Source organism: Trachemys scripta, chromosome 8, assembly GCF_013100865.1.
Source record: "Trachemys scripta elegans isolate TJP31775 chromosome 8, CAS_Tse_1.0, whole genome shotgun sequence".
NCBI lineage: Eukaryota > Metazoa > Chordata > Testudines > Emydidae > Trachemys > Trachemys scripta.
In genome coordinates, this window is record NC_048305.1 from 107,719,639 (window position 1) to 107,733,049 (window position 13,411).

General features: G+C 51.4%; 1 protein-coding gene across 15 annotated transcripts in view; it reads right to left on the bottom strand.

The window, feature by feature from the left end:
- The window catches only part of ST3GAL3 (ST3 beta-galactoside alpha-2,3-sialyltransferase 3), a 383,098-nt gene extending 370,785 nt beyond the window's left edge, over positions 1-12,313 (bottom strand). For all 15 annotated transcript variants that reach the window (XR_004646912.1, XR_004646911.1, XR_004646913.1 and 12 more), the window contains exon 1: positions 12,189-12,313. The gene's annotated coding sequence lies outside the window, so the exon portion shown is untranslated. The remainder of the gene's footprint in view (positions 1-12,188) is intronic.
- Between the last annotated feature and the right edge of the window lie 1,098 nt (positions 12,314-13,411).

Genomic DNA, 13,411 nt, shown 5'->3' on the forward strand with positions numbered 1-13,411 from the left:
TTGTCTGCCGTTGCTCTGATGGAGGGGGAGGAGCCTGACGACATGTACCCAGAACCCCCCGGGACACTGTTTTGCATCATTCAGGCATTGGGATCTCAACCCAGAATTCCAATGGGCAGCGGAGACTGCGGGAACTGTGGGATAGCTACCCACAGTGCAACGCTCCGGAAATCGACACTAGCCTCGGTACTGTGGGTGCGGTCTGCCGACTTAATGCACTTAGAGCATTTTATGTGGGGACACACGCAATTGACTGTATAAAACCGATTTCTATAAAACCAGCTTCTATAAATTCAACCTAATTTTGTAGTGTAGACATACCCTCAGAGAGCTGCCAATCATGGTACGGCAAGCCAGTGACAGACATACTTTTCAGTGTTTCGCAAACTATTGTCCTGGTGACCCCTTTCACATAGGAAGCCTCTGAGTGTGACCCCCCCTTATAAATTAAAAACACTTGTTTATATATTTAACACCATTATAAATACTGGAGCAAAGCAGGGTAGGGGGTGGAGGCTGGCAGCTCATGACCCCCCATGTAATAACCTCGAGTCCCCCTGAGGGGTCCTGACCCCCAGTTTGAGAACTGCTGCTGTAAGTGAAACTTTGCACACTGCAAGCTCAGCGCTTGCTGAATCCAGGTCATTGAGCGGGACGGCTCAGGGGACGGTAATGGGATATGGAGCTCTTTCCTTCCAAGTGGAAATACCAATCAGATCTAAATCAGCGGTAACAACTTCTGGTCACTATCCGACAGCTGATCAACAACCAGTGTCAAATGAGCGGATGATCTTAGTGCAGTTCCCAGTAGGCGTGAGTAGGGTAATTCTCTGCCCTGCCCTGTGCTTTAATCTTTGGCGTCTGACACTATCACCAGCATGTGCACACTATCACCTAGAAACTGATCTGGAGTGTGAGGCTCTTTGCCAGGGCATCACGAGGAAGACAGCCCTTCTATTTCCTGCACTGTATCTGCTCTGCAGAGCACTTTGGTTACGCCAGTGTGGTCTCCCTCTGCAGACATTGTGGGCTCTCCCATCTCCTAGACACACAGCTGGTATCTCAGAAGAGAAGTGAGACTTTCAAAATCTACTAAATGACACAAGCAAGAACGAGACAGGAAAACTCTTTGGCCAGTAGCGCTAGGGCATGACGTTCCAGGAGAATTCAGCCCACCAGGATGGGCGTGGGCATGAGACAACTAGAGCAGTGGCTCTCAACCTTCCCAGACGACTGGACCCCTTTCAGGAGTCTGATGTGTCTTGCGTGCCCCAAGTTGCACCTCTCTTAAAAGTTACTTGCTTACAAAAATCAGACATAAAAATACAAGTGTCACAGCACACTAGTACTGAAAAATTGCGTACTTTCTCATTTTTACCATATCATTATAAAATAAATGAACTGGAATAGAACTATTGTCCTTACATTTCAGTGTGTAGTACATAGAGCCGTATAAACAAGTCATTGTCTGTATGATATTTTAGTTTGTACCGACTTAGTTAGTTAGTGCTTTTTATGGAGCCTGTTGTAAAACTAGGCATATATCTAAATGAGCTGATGTACCCCCTGGAAGACCTGTGTACCCCCAGGGGTACACGTACCCCCGGTTGAGAACCCCTGAACTAGAGGACATGCTGGCAGAGAGACTGCAAAAGCTGTTCCTTTTCATACCTCTTTCTGATGATCACTTTCACATGTTGCTGCCGATTTCTCGAATTCAGGCGTGTTTCAGAGGACAGCATCTCAGCTGGGGCCCACTCCAGAGGCTGCAGCAAAAGGAACAAGGGCTCGCTCTGCAGAGTTCATGAGCTGGACCTGGCCAGTGGAACCAAGGTTGGCCACATCCCAGTGAGGTTACGGTAAGACCCAGGGAGCAGACGTCCCCACTCCGGAAAGCACTCGGCACAGTTCTAGAGCCAGTCAAAGCAGGGCAGGACACCACAATTAGACCTGCTGCTATTCACCATGGACTTGGACCCTTCAAAGGAACACAGGCAGTGAGGCCGGAGAAGACCCACTGAGACAAAAGTGATATCAAATAACTCCTCGTAACACCTTATCTAACCCTTTTTTCTTTGTCTGTGTTGATGAATCCTACATCTTCTTTAGGAGTCTCTTGCATGGCTTAGTTACTGTGGATGTACCCTAAGACGACAGCATGGGGGGGGGGGGGAGAAATAAACACCAGAAGTTTTTCTGTGTGTTGAAGTCCATCTCTTAATGACTTCAGATCAAGTTCCCTTTGGTTATTTGGCATGCAAGAGGTTTCTTTCTAACAGCCTAGCCAGCAAATGAAACATGGGGGCTGGAAGCGAAACTGGGTTTTCCTTAGGCATTACCACTTGTAATCAGGAGTCTGCAGCTGGAGCGCAGTTAGTGACACTGATGATGTGTAAGCCCAAAAAGAATCCAGCTCCTTCTTCTGTAGCTCGGGTGTCTCTGCAGGGCTGACAGCCGTAGAATCGGATTGTTGTCTCGAAACGAACAGCTCCGAGCCTGACTCGGTTACACACAAACGGGCGGGAAAGGTGGCTTTTTACACACAAGAGAAAGCGTTGAGAAAAGGGATACAAGGAAAGCCCTATGTTCAGGCCATTTGGCACATACCACATTAGTTCTCATGGGGGGGGGGCGTTGCAATATTGAGCGGAAGTGGGGTGAGGGAGAAAGGGCCATTGAAGGCAAGGGAGGGAGAGAAGGATTGGGAGGAAGGTGGGGCGGGGCAGTGAGGCTGGCAGGGGAGGGAGGAGGCAAAAGCCCATCTACAGACGGTAAAGACTGGTCCAAAATGTATCTGCATCCCCAGAAAAGGTAACACAAAAGTAACTGCCTACCAAATATGACAGGATGTGAACCCAAGGGAGTGGGGGATGGGGGGATAATTTAAAGTGGCACAAAGGGGTGTAACCTGGAGGGATGGGGTGAAATATCTGAATAAATGTCCTGACACGGATATGAATCAGGCTGTGAATCTTCTCCCCAGGAAGGGCGGGGGGGACGGGGACGGACACATCACCTGCGGGCATTTCAATCCAGACTGGCCAGAGCCCTAGAAAATACCAGAGGGAACAGCCGTGGAGGGACGGGCTGGGTGATCGAACAGGCTCTTCTCACCTTTGGCTGCTAGGAGTCTCGAACGTGGCCATGGTCGAGCTGACACCTGTGTGTTATAGCAGCTCCTGTAGGGCCTACTCGAGTTACACGAGCCATGCAGTCCCCGCCGTAGCCCCCTGGAGATCAGTAACTTTCACCAGGAGGGCGATGGCATTTCCCACACTGGGTTCTCTCTGGGAAGTGTCTTCTTTTGAAAATTCAAACAAAACCTGGAGAGCTGGTTTTGAGTTTAAAGGGAGTGTAAAAACAAACGGTTCCCATGGTAGAGAAACAGTAACCACTTCATTTAAAATGGGCCAAAAGCAAACACAGATGAAGTTGGATGCTTGCATTGGCCGTGTTCCTGGCGGAAGAGAATGCCAGGCCTGAGGGCATGTGCACAGGGAAGGCGGTCCTGGCCTGGCCATGGGAAAGTGCCCACTCCTCTACTTTTAAATAGATTGGTTTGGATTCAAACCAAATTCTGAGCGCTGACATCTACATGCTGAGGACATCCCGGGAAGAGGGCAGTAAACTTGTGGCTCTGACTATAATTAAGGTCTGGATGCAGCCCCCTGCCGTGATTAAACTGAGCTTCTGACACACTCTCCTTGCCAAGCACAATCTTCACAGCTGGTCAAAGCCACACTGCTGCCTCCTAACCTGCTCACTGCTTGCCAGCCCAGCTCAGCTCGGTCGGTCGCACAGAACTGACGGTCAATTGCTCCTGGGGAGCAAGGATGGTCCGATTCTGTGGGACTTCAGATCCTTAGCTGGGGAGATAATGTCCAGGTCGCTCTTCACCTTGACCCCATCCCCTGTCCAGCCTCCCTCTTCTCCCGGATGTCCCACCGCCTCAAACATCTCGTCCCCTCAGACCCAAGCTGGCAAACCAGGGGTCATTTGTCACTCCCCCCCCCCCCCCCCCCCCGCACACTTCTGGAACCGACCGTGCCGGCCAATAGCACCAGCCCGCGGGGCCCCCAGCTGTCGCCCCAATTCACCGTACCTTAGGGATGGCTCTGGCTATACCTACATAAAAGTGCATTTGCCAGTTGTAAGCCAGTGGGCTAACTCACCGGGCCTTGCACTCTCCAGCCACAGGATTCCAGTTCCTGTGCTTCAGGGATTCGAGTTTATTTCTTCAAAAGAAACACAAGTTTGACACATCAGTCATTGCCCTTCCCCTTCCCCCAGCCCAGGCTTTTCTGGTCTCTGCAGGCCGGCACTCTGCAGGCCATCTGCCTGGGAGTCAAGGCTAAACCCCAGCCCCCTTCTCCTTCCTATGCTGCTTCCTGCAGGCCACACACCTGGCAGTCACAGGGACTCCTTCAAGATCCTTCCTACACCCTACAGCGATCCCACTTGCTGTGCTGCTTGCTGATTTTTATGAGCACGAGGGGAGTTCAAGCTATCACCCCATCCCTGTCTCACCACATCGGCTGATCAGTCACAGGTGGGGAGTCCAAACAATTCCCGTAAAGGGCCGTTGCACAGGTGTCACCGGTGTAGCTTATTTTACACCCAAACTGCCTTAAGTTGTTCCCACAGAACCCCTTTTATCGCTGGTAGAAGCTGTTCTCTGCACCGAGGGGTTGCCGGGATCGCTAGACTTGCAAACCTCTTCCGCTGTCGACCTGGCGTGTCCCTCTGGAATACCCTGGGGGTGGGGCTCTCACGGCAACACAAGATGGGATTGCTGGGTTGTTGGAGGAGAGACCCGGACCCAGGGGATGTATGTGGAATGGTGGCCACTACAACTCCCGAGTGGTGCGCCCCTCCCTCACCAGGGGAGGGTGCCACTGCTGTTCCATCACCCACCATGTCAGGTTCGTGTGCCGCTCACACTGCGCTGGTCACTACCAGCCAAGTGCCCGGCAGAAGCTAGCTCCAAAGAAAACACTGCGCGGTACAGGAATGTGCCTCCCCTGCTAATTCCCCTCTGACATCTGCCTTCTGGGCCTCATCAGGTCAAATTCTCCATGGTCGACAGCATACCATCACGTGGGGGAGGGAGGCCAACGAGCTGCAGCTGGCACAGTCGGGCACTTAGAGGGGAAGGTTTCTTGGTCTCAGCACTCAGCAGTGCAATGAGGACACGCACGTTACCTTTCCCCGGGGGAGGGAGTGGAAGCTGGGTTCAGATCAGACCCATTAGCACCGAGGAAGTGGTGTCTGCTCAGAGACGGTCACTGTCCCAGGCACAGTGGGGAGAACAGTGGCCCTGCAGCCACTCAAACAATCAGGACTCGCTCACTACACATTTGACAGCCCAACAGCCACACGTTTTGGTGAGCGCTCAGGTATCAACATGCCTGAGCTGCAGCCTGGGAAAGAGGGAACCCCAAACTCCCCAAACTCCCCCAGCTCACCCCAGCTCACCCCAGCTCTGCACACGGCCAGAAGCCAGAGAGACGCTCCACTCAAGGGCAGCTGCACAGCTAGTTAGGCAAGGCTTGCTAACTCAGGCAATAACAGCGCCCATGGGGGAGGGATAGCTCAGTGGTTTGAGCATTGGCCTGCTAAACCCAGGGTTGTGAGTTCAATCCTTGAGGGGACCATTTAGGGATCTGGGGCAAAATCAGTACTTGGTCCTGCTAGTGAAGGCAGGGGGCTGGACTTGATGACCTTTCAAGGTCCCTTCCAGTTCTATGATATATATATATATATATATATTATGTCCATGCCACACATCCATAGGATAGGATCTTGCCCAGGGTTACAGGATCACCTGGTGTAACACAAGTGAAGGGGGCAGAGTTAGGTCTGCTGGGAAGGCAAAGGTCAAAACAATAAGAAAAGATACAGAATCAAAGCATTACAGTCATCTCCACCAACAGCCTTACGCTGCTGACCACAGACACTGTGCTGGGAAAGAACTGGAACCTTCAGCCACCTGAAATACGCCTTCCTCATAAAAGCCACTTCTGTCTTGTAGTCCAGTGTGCACAGATGCAAATTCCAGATCCAAGGTGAGAATTAACATAAGGATTCATGGATGTTAAGACCAAAACTAATTTTAAGTACATCAGAGGTAGGAAGCCTACCAAGCCACCAGAGGGGCCACTGGACAATCGAGGTGCTAAAGGAGCACCCAAGGAAGACAAGGCTATTGTGGAGAAGCTAAATTAATTCTCTGCATCAATCTTCACTGCAGAGGATGTGAGGGAGATGCCCAAACCTGAGCCATTCTTTTTAGGTGACAAATCTGAGGGACCGTCCCAGATTGAGGTGTCAATAGAGGAAAATTTGGAACAAAATGATACATTAAACAGTAACAAGTTACCAGGGCCAGATGGTATCACCCAAGAGTTCTGAAGGAACTCAGATATGAAATTGCAGAACTACTAGCTGTCTCATATAACCTATTGCTTCAATTGGCCTGTGTACCAGATAATTGGAGGATAGATAATGTGACGCTGATCTTTAAAAAGCCACCAGAGGCGATCCTGGCAATTACAGGCCCATAAGCCTAACTTCAGGATCAGGCAAATTGGCTAAAACTACAGTAAAGAACAGAATTATCAGACACACAGATGAACAGGATATGCTGGGGAAGAGTCAACGTGGCTTTTGTAAAGGGAAACCATGCCTCACCAATCATTTAGAATACTTTGAGGGGGTCAGCAAACATGGACAAGGAGGATCCAGTGGATATAGGGTACTTGGACTTTCACAAAGCCTTGGACAAGGTCCCTCACCAAAGGCTCTTATGCTAAGTAAGCAGTTGAGGGATAAGAGGAATGGTCCTCTCATGGATCAGTAACTGCTTAAAAGACAGGTAACAAAGGGCAGGAAGAAATGGTCAGTTTTCAGATTGGAGAGAGGTAAATAGGTGGGTCCCCCAAGGATCTGCTCGGGGACCTGTGCTGTTCAACATATTCATAAATGATCTGGAAAAGGGGGCAAACAATGAGGAGGCAAAGTTTGCAGCCAGTACAAAAGCTCAAAGCAGACTGTGGAGAGTTACCAAGGGATCTCACAAATCAGGGCAACAAGATGGCAGAAAAATTCAAAGTTTGTAAGGTCAAAATAATGCGCAAGGGAAAACATAATCCCAACTAGACATATAAAATGAAGGTAAATAAATTAGCTGTTACCACTCAAGAAAGATCTTGGAGTCATTGTGGATAGTTCTCTGAAAACGTCCGCTCAGTGTGCAGCAGCAGTCAAAATGTTAGGAACCGTTAGGAAACTGATAGATAATGAGACAGAAAATAGCATATTGCCTCTATATAAATCCATGGTACGCCCACATCTTGAATACTGCATGCAGCTCTGGTTGCCCTATGTCAGAAAAGACACATGAGTGTGACCCTTCTGCCAGTCAGAGTTGGCAGCAACAAGGGCCAGGTGCAGTATCTAGGGGTTCCTTTTCAACAATACAATGCAAAACCGGCTCGAACCCCCCCCCCCAATGACCTGGGACAATTACACACCACCCCTGGGCACCTCTGAGAAGCAATACTTCCCCCTCTCACAAGCACAGAGTCTGAGCGTAGCAAAAAAACACCTTTAATAAAAGGAGGGAAATAATGCAGCATTAATTTGGGAAAACACCGCAAACAAGGTTGATAAACTATGAGTAAAAAACCCACCACCAAGTAAGTTGGGCAGTGTCCGTTTCCCCTCCGGTTCTTAAGTCTAGCAACCCAAAAGTCTCTTTAATGTGCCCATCCCTTCTCTGCACCCCACTCACAGTTGCTGTCCTTGGTCAGTGCAGCCCCAGAGTTCAGAGGTTCATCTGCAGAGTTCATACTTTCCATCCTGGGTGGAGGGGAGGGGTAAGGAGACACCCTACTCGCTTCACTGCTCGGGCACTCACTCACCAGCCTCTCCGCCAGCCGCCCTGCGGGCCGCTCGCCATGCCAAGAGTATTACTCCTGCCTCAATAACAAGGAGATTGGGGATCCCATACCAGCCAGAAGTGACCATTTGGGCAAGCAATCCCATCATGCTGAGCACCTAGGCAGGGTGGGTGGGACCATGCAAACGAGATCAACTCCTGAACTTTCAACTTTCCACAGCTCATCACTAGATGTCAAGGGAGAGCTCACTCAGACCCTGCTTACATTAGAATTCGAAAAAGTACAGAGAAGGGCAATAAAAAAAGATCAGGGGTATGGAACAGCTTCCATATGAGGAGAGATTTAAAAGACTGGGACTGTTCAGTTTAGAAAAGAGACAACTAAGTGGGGCTATGATAGAGGTCTATAAAATAATGACTGGTGTGGAGAAAGTCGGGGGGGAGGGATAGCTCAGTGGTTTGAGCATTGGCCTGCTAAACCCAGGGTTGTGAGTTCAATCCTTGAGGGGGCCACTTGGGGATCTGGGGCAAAATCAGTACTTAGTCCTGCTAGTGAAGGCAGGGGGCTGGACTCAATGACTTTTCAAGATCCCTTCCAGTTCTAGGAGTTGGGATATCTCCATTAATTATTATTATTATATTATTAAGTGAATAAGGAAGTGTTATTTACTTCTTCTCATAACATGAGAACCAGGCAGCAAGTTTAAAACAAACAAAAGGAAGTATTTCTTCACAGAATGCAGAGTCAACCTGTGGAACTCCTTGCCAGGGGATGCTGTGAAGGCCAAATGTATAACTGGGTTCAAAAAAGAATTAGATAAGTTCATGGATGATAGGTCCATCAATGGCTATTAGCCAACATGACCAGGAATGCAATCCCATGCTGTGGGTGTCCCTAAACCTCTCTGACTGGACGACAGGGGATGGATCACTCAATAATTGCTGTTCTGTTCATTCCCTCTGAAGCATCTGGCACTGGCGACTGTCAGAGACAAGATACTGAGATTTATGGACCATTGATCTGACCCCATGTGGCCATTCTGTTTTCAAGGAACCACTACTTTTCATCTAGTCTGGCCTCTTGCAAAACACAGGCCATCGAATCTGATCCAGTGATTCCTTCACTGATCTCAGAAATCTGTAGTGGAGCAACAGCACACGTTTTAGAAACAGTCTTGATTTAAAGACAAAGTGACAGAGAATCCACCCCGTCCATCGGTAAGTCATTCCAATGATGACTTGCTCTCACTGCTAAACATTTGGGCTTTATTTCCAGTTTGAATCTGGCTATCTTCAGTTTCCAGCCATTGGATCTCACTTGGCCTCGTCTGCTAGATTAAGGAGCTCTCTTTCCCCATGTCGGTACTTACAGATGTAGAAGAAAGAAAGCCTGAGACTTGAGGCCGAGTATAAGGCCAAAGGGCCAAACTAAAGTCAGGTCCTGCCCCATAACAAAGCAGATGCCTGCTTGCAGGGTCACTGTCCAAGACATGAACTTGGCAAGCATAGGGCTGGCCTTGCAGACAAGCAGTCCTAGGCACTAAGTATTCATGTGAACACATTCCAGAAAGGTGGCACCAGAACACCCTGAATCAAGGTTATGGTGTAAACACACTCCCCGAAGAGGATACAAGGACACGGTGACCCCCTTAGAGATAAGGTCAGGATGCCAGCATGCTGGATAGAGATGTTTTGATCGAACCAACATGTACAAGGCCAAGGGTGGTAACTCAGCACACCAGTGGGGCAATGCGTAACTTGTTTGTGTTGGGGTATAAAGAGGGGTGTCCAAGGGGGTGTCTTTGTCCGGCCGAGGGGGGAATGGAAAGTCCCAGCATTCACAGAGCTGCGTCCATTGTCACATATGCTAGTGTAATTGTAGACATTGAGCCGGGGATCTAGGAGCGTGCTGCATGGGCAACAAACCCGGCCGAATGCCTTCCCTACAGAAACCGAGTCTGTGGTCTTTGGGGCAGCTGGATCGGAGCCTGCTGTGCAGTGCAGCGAGAACACACACACAGCCAGCAACTGACTACAACAGACTTTGGTCAAGCCACCATTGAACCTTCTCTTGAATGTACTAAATAGATTCAGCTCCTTTCGTCTCTCACTGCAAAGCAGGTTTTCCAGACGTTAAATCATCCTTCTAGCTCTTCTTTGAATCCCTTCCAATTTTTCAATATTATCAGGCACAACAGGACTGTCTAACACAAGGGTAAAACTTGTCTGTGTGGCAGCGTTTTCTTGGGGGCCTGTCCCAGATCATGGAATGAACTCCCCCAGACCCAAAGAAGCCCCCCAAAACTCCCCACCTACTGCTCCCTGTGCCAGGCACTTCTCCGACCAGTCTTCACAGATATAAACACAGAGCAGTACGTATGTCTAATCGATAAAAACCAAAGCCACATCCCACGTTACACATAGAATTCTGCCCATGGGGAGAGAAGGGACATGTCACATCTGGCACATGCAAATCATGTCTCAGAGCATTTCTGGACAGTGCTCAAATACGGCAGTGAACAGGGCTGGGTATAAGCCGTATAGAATATCCTCTCCCCCTCCTCAGAAATACACCTGATCCCCGAAGGGCAGCAATATAGTCCCTGCTGCGAACAAAAATCCACTCTACTTAGCTCATTTCTGAGCTCCAAGGCACCCTGAGAAACTTCCTCAAGTCCTACCTCTGCTCCCCTGTCCTCAGCACCACACAGGTTCCTCTGTTGCCAGGACTAGGCATGTAGCAGGGGGTCAGGATTTCCTCCCTCTCTGGTATTTTTAGTCTCTCTCTCTCACCTTGATAGCTAAGCTCTGTGTCCAGCATTGCATCCTTGCCCACTGCACCCCCAGGTGGACATCCCCATCCTGGCATAGAACACAGTATCTGGGCCGCATACTCTCTGCCAAGGAAAGAAAATGGACATGGCTGCTTCTACTAATAGCATGGCTCCCTCTGAGCTATCTGCACACTGCCAACGGGCATGTGGCACATTGACCCGTGTTAGGAGATGGAAAGCATCGCCGATGGAGCCATGTCTGGGCCTTTAACCTCCTTTGAACAGATCCAGTAACCATCTCACCTGGCCTGATTTCTCGCACTGCCTCTGCACCCAGGGCCGGCTCCAGGCACCAGCCCACCAAGCTTGTGCTTGGGGCAGCACCTCAAGGGGAGCGGCGTGGCGGCTCTGGCTGCCGGGGAGAGCGGAGCCGCGGCGGGCTTGCCGCCCTCCCCCCCGGCGCTCCGGCCGGTCGGGGAGAGAGGCCCACGGCCGGGCTCGGCGCCCTCCCCTGCCGCGCTCTGGGGGGGGGGGAGGGGGCTTTTTTGCCTGGAGCGGCAAAAAAGCCAGAGCCGGCCCTGTCTGCACCCTTTCCGTCTCTCTCTGGTTTATTACAGAATGAACTGTCATTTGTAAAATGGGGATTGTTCCAAACTGCACATGGGCCCGCCTGAGCAAACTGTTTCCCTGGAGGCCTTCAGTACTAACGTCTCCCCGTCAGGCCCACATGCCCTGAGGAGAGGCCTTGGTTACTGTGACCACAATCGAGGAGAGCTGGCAATGACTGCCGACAGCTGCCCAGACTTCCCTTCCTGAAGTCCATGTTGCTCCAACTTCAGAGGCAGCCAGGAGGGAAGTGCTTGGACTTTACCCAAGACCCAGAGGGGGATTTAATATTTGCAAGGGTTTGAGGCCTGGAAGCCTTCCCAGGACAAACAGCCCCCTTAGGAATGTCCGAAAACTCCTCACTTGGACTATGTGCCCTCGGCTACTGGTAGCGTGCCATTAGCCATGTGTAAGTCACATGGATTGTTTCTGCTCACTGCACGACTCTTTAAAAAGGAGAATCCCAAACAGTTTCACACAAGCACTTCCGAGAAAACAGGCACCGGTGACAGACTCTGTGAAACCTCGGGGATTCGCAAACGTTCCCTCCAAGCTGCAGCCACCATGAGCAGCAAACTCCATGTCCCCACAACTAGCAGCAGCGAGAACTCACCACATTTATCCCCCACAATATCTGCAAACCACCGGGTGTATGTGATCAGCTCTCATTAATACCAGACACACTCAAACCACACACATATCACAGCTGGATCTCCCTCCTCTGACTCATTGGCACCCGAACCCCTCCATAACGATAGAACAGGCACTGCACCGTGGGGCATTTCTGCCGCGCAAACACATACGCAGTAGAGCTATGGCAGAGAACGTTGCTATTACAGCTTGTTCTTCTTTTCCAGCTCTGGAGCGTCCCTTCTCGTGCCCCAGCAGTGATCTCATGCCAGCCTCACCTGGACTCCAGAGCTTCCCTCTTGGCAACGGCAGCCAACCGCCAGTTTGTAATCCTGGTGCACGGGCGGTGAAAGGGGCTCAGAGAGAGAGAGAGAGAGATTGTCATTTCATCTCCTGTTCATCAGCACAGGCAGACCTAAAAATAGCCCCAGGAGTGGGCTGACTGAAGTCATGCTGCTGTATCTGTTACCCTGGCAGCTGAGAGAGAGAGAGAGAGAGAGAGAAATTGCTAATCCAAGGCAGAAAAATTATCCCAGCGACCCTCTGGAGCCAGCGAGAGCTGCAGCTACAGGAACTGCCCAGCTGCAGGTGCAAACGCGATCGCTTCAGCCTTTGCACTTCACCAGCTGGGAAACAAAAATCAGCCAGGAGAGGAGCAGAGATCAGCTCTGAGGCTGCCGGGAACTGGAGGGACAGTTCATGGGGATCCTTGCACCCAGCCCTGCGGGGTCCCAGCCGGGCTCCTCCTGCAGCAGCACTCCGGCTGTGGGGTGCACTTGCACGACAGCAAAGGTGAGTGTGCACAAGGCGTGCGTGTACTCAGCCAGCAGCCCCTGGCGCTCCCACCTCACACTTCTGAATAAGGAGAGTGCAGGACTCCCTGCATTACTGCGACCCAGGGGGGCCTGCGTTACTGCCCCACTCTGCCCCCCCCCCACGCGCCCTGGGGGCTGCTGTCAGCAAGGCGCTGCCTGCTGGTCTCACAGACCCAGGGGCTCCAGGGCCCAGCAGGACAATCCAAGATGTGGCTGCTGGCTTCAATCGCCAGGATGTCACCCGGCTCACACCTGTTCTGAATCTCTTGGCAAGTGGAAGCCCCGTGGCTGGCGGCTCCATTCGGAGCTTCTGACAGGCAGGTCCCACTTGTGCACCCCGAAGCTGCCAGCCAATGCCCGCTGTTGCGTCCCTGTGGCAGAGAGCCCTCGTGTCAGCTGGGCGTGGCGCTGCCCTCTGGAAGCCATGCGGCCGGCTGGGCAGGCTCCGGCGAGTGCAGACAGGAAGTGTCTGCAGCCGGCGTGTGGCTGCCAGAAGCAGGCAGCAGACAGAGGAACCACTTTCTCTTTCCTGCCACAGCTGCTGTTAGCACAGCTCCAGCCGCAGCGCGTTCAGGGCCAGCGCGAGGTGCTGGGTGGACAGCCGGGGAGAAGGCGACCTGGGGTCGGTTCCGGAGCCAAGACAGGGCAAGTCCCCTCCACATGCGGCTTCTTCCCTGTCCTGGGGG